Here is a 3,914-nt window from a genome sequence, read left to right on the forward strand (position 1 = left end):
CTTTAAGCATTAATTAAGTGTATCTATTATACACTGCGAATTAATCCCGGGTCTAATACAAGTGGGTGTATATGTTAAATTAGCATTAAGACTCATACTCTGATGAGGTTCTGGGAGTTCTTCTACTCCCCAAGCCCGGCCTGAGGCCAGGCTTGACTTGTGAGAGCTTGGTCCAACAGGCTGTTGCTTGGAGCGGCCCGCAGGCCCATATATCAATTACAACACGGTTGGCCTTTCTTTGTAGGAATGTCTCTAATTTTCTCTTGAAAACGTCCAATTTTGTGCCAGCAATAGTTCGTAAAATTTGCTGGGAGGATATTGAATAGCCCAGGGGGGCCTCTGATGTTCATTTAATGTTCTCTGATTGTACCCATTCCATATCTCTGATGTTCAAACAGTGTCCTCTGATTGTACCCATTCCATATCTCTGATGTTCAAACAGTGTCCTCTGATTGTACCCATTCCATATCTCTGATGTTCAAACAGTGTCCTCTGATTGTACCCATTCCATATCTCTGATGTTCAAACAGTGTCCTCTGATTGTACCCATTCCATATCTCTGATGTTCAAACAGTGTCCTCTGATTGTACCCATTCCATATCTCTGATGTTCAAACAGTGTCCTCTGATTGTACCCATTCCATATCTCTAATGTTCAAACAGTGTTTTCTGATTGTACCCATTCCATATCTCTGATGTTCAAACAGTGTTTTCTGATTGTACCCATGGCGAATTGTTGTTGTTGTTAAAGATTCGCCACCTAGAACAAAGTTCCAAGCAGCACGGGCTATGGTGAGCCCGATGGCGAATTAATATTAATTACTTTGTTTTGAAATTACTTTGTTTTGAAATGCAGTGATTCGTGCATCAAAAATTTTCATTTAAAATGTTGCCACGTTTGAAGAATCATGCAAGAGTGTGGAGGGTTACACTGGATAGTAAGGCTCTAGTGATTGAGGTAAGATGAGTTTGATATTCATGGATTCATTGAGATTTGTTGGATTCAAGTGATTCGGTGAGGAAAATTCAATGATTCAGTGAGTTCCGTAGATAATAGATCACTGAGTGAGCGTTAAGGAAGTACGATGAGGAACTTTGAGAGAGAGAGAAAGAGAGAGAGAGAGAGAGAGAGAGAGAGAGAGAGAGAGAGAGAGAGAGAGAGAGAGAGAGAGAGAGAGAGTGAGAGAAAGAGAGAGTACATCTGTTAAGTGCTACTTCATATTGTGATCCGGTTAATTCATTTATTATTATTAATAAATTAAACGATATTTAAATCAACATGTTAAATTTATTAACTTTAATGTTTTTTCTTAAATTCCTATCCTATTGTTTAGCGTTCTTATCTTAAGTAAGGTTCTTCGTTTTCTTAGTATAAATCTAAATCGAATTTTAATAATAATGAATATTATCTCAAACCTTTGATGGAAAATCCACTGCCTTAAAAATTGCACTCTGAATTGTTTGAAAAGAAATTGTTGTGTATAAAACTTATTCCAGGTAATGGAAGTGTTGTCGACATTTTTGTAACTCGGCCATCATGGGTTAAGTCAGAATTGTATTGTTTTAAAATACAATGCGAAAAATCATGACACATCATACTGGATAAACTTAATAAACTAAAATGATTCAGTTTTCATCATAACTAGCCTGTAGGTGGTAAAATGTTTGCTGCCTTCCCTGAAAACACAAACCCGTAACTGTCTCTATTTTCCGCTTGTTACAACTTGTTATATTGGTTGTTATAACTGGTTAGGAAGTGTTAAAACTTGTTCGAACGTTGTACCAACGTTGTAGTTTCGGTGTGTGTTTGGCTGGTTATTCATTCACGTCTGAAAATTTTCACCCAATCGATCAGGAAACATCCAAAGTTTGATCTCTAAGTAACAGTTTATAATAAAACTCTAATTAAGAAGCTCAACTACAACATTAGGTTACATGTTCTAACATGTAAGGTCTAACTTAGGTTTAAGTTAGGTCTAACTTAGGTTTAAGTTAGGTCTAACTTAGGTTTAAGTTAGAGCTCAAGGTAAAATTTTAATTTGAGTAATCAAGGAGACTCAAGAGAGGTAAAGTAATGATCGGGAGAAACCGGTAACCTAACATGATAATGAAGCACTTGGAAGTTTTTTGAGGACAAGGAGAGAAAAAAGATGCTTAACCACTTGGACCATCGGGGGATCGAGCTCCGACCTGCAACATGAGAGGTGATGCAAGTCCCAACTTGATCACAAGAAACTTACTCTTCACTTGACTTTCCATTTCAACGTGATATAGATCGAGATAGAGATAAATGTAAAAAAATATATTTAACTTTGCCAGTAGAAAAAGTTAGAATGACGATTGTTTCAACATCGAGACGAAGATCGCGTTGAATGTCTCCGAAGATTTTAAAAGATTTTTTAAATTTCTTAAATTTCCAAATTTGTTGAGAAAGGATACGAAAATTGTAAGAAATTCCAGAGATGAAGTTGGGCAATATCTTGAATTTAATTGGTTGAAATTGGTTGACTGTAATAGGGTGAGTTATGCATTATATTTCTGAAAATTTGAAAGTTTGTGTTTGCAATGTTTGCGCTTCTATTTTTTATTTTTTTTATTTTGTCCTATAGAATGTCTATAGGACTTCTATATTGGATCGGAGTCTTGAAGTGGGTAGAATATAGTTGTGCATTAATTGGTTGTTGATTGCTGGTGTTGACTTTGACAACTATATTCTACCCACTTCAAGACTTCGAACCAATATAGAAGCATCAAGAGGAAGTATGGGCCAATAGGCCCTCTGCAGTTACTTCCATTCTTATGTTCTCATATCCAATTAATACCCATAGTTTCGTGTTTTGTCTTGTGTTTGTCACAAGTTTCTTCACCTCACCTCACTGTTGTACCATATCACCTCACCCAAAACTGTTGTACCATATCACCTCACCCAAATGCGAGTATAAGTATGACGGATTAGCGTGTTTACAGTTTACAGTTGTATGTGTAAACTAAAGTCTTTGAAAATGTAATAAGTTACTACGAAACGCTTTCAGGCGTCGCGTCAGACTAGAAATAAAAATGAATTTTGGAGAATTGATTTTTCAATTACTATCGACCGTGAAAAGAAACATAAGAAATATTGAAAAAATTCGTGTTAGAATTATTAATCTTACCTTTTCGGTCATATTTAACAACATATATATATATATATATATATATATATATATATATATATATCTATATATATATATATATATATATATATATATGTCGTACCTAGTAGCCAGAACGCACTTGTCAGCCTACTATGCAATGCCCGATTTGCCTAATAAGCCAAGTTTTCATGAATTTTTTCATACGGAAAAAAACTCATGTGAAAAATAGATATTGCTAAACGCGTTTTCGGCTCAATTTGAAATTGAGCCGAAAAATTTGAATTGAGCCGAAAACGCATTTAGCATTCTCTATTTTTTTCACATGTGGTTTTCCGCGGATATATATATATATATATATATATATATATATATATATATATATATATATATATATATATATATATATATATATATATATATATATATTAGAACATTAGTTTGCTGGGAAGTAATGAGTCAGTAGATGAGATTTTTATATTTTTTTTGCTAATATTGTTGTTTTTCTAGTGTCTTTGTTTGTTTTTGTGTTTATTACCGTCTCTGTTCCCATCGCATCTTCCTTCGCATTTTATCATACTCCTCTCACTATTTTCCTCGCTTTCCATCTTTCATCTCTCTCTCATCTTTTATTTTATCCGGAAAGGTGAGTAAATCTTGCTTTATCCGGAAGGGTGAGTGGCTTGTTAACAATACTCATCTAACAGTTCCTTACGAGAACTAGTCTAGTTCTATATTTCCCTGATGCTGGTCCTGTTGCTCATGTTGCATTATAACTTACGTT

The sequence above is a fragment of the Procambarus clarkii genome, chromosome 45, assembly GCF_040958095.1.
Source record: "Procambarus clarkii isolate CNS0578487 chromosome 45, FALCON_Pclarkii_2.0, whole genome shotgun sequence".
Classification (NCBI taxonomy): Eukaryota; Metazoa; Arthropoda; class Malacostraca; order Decapoda; family Cambaridae; genus Procambarus; species Procambarus clarkii.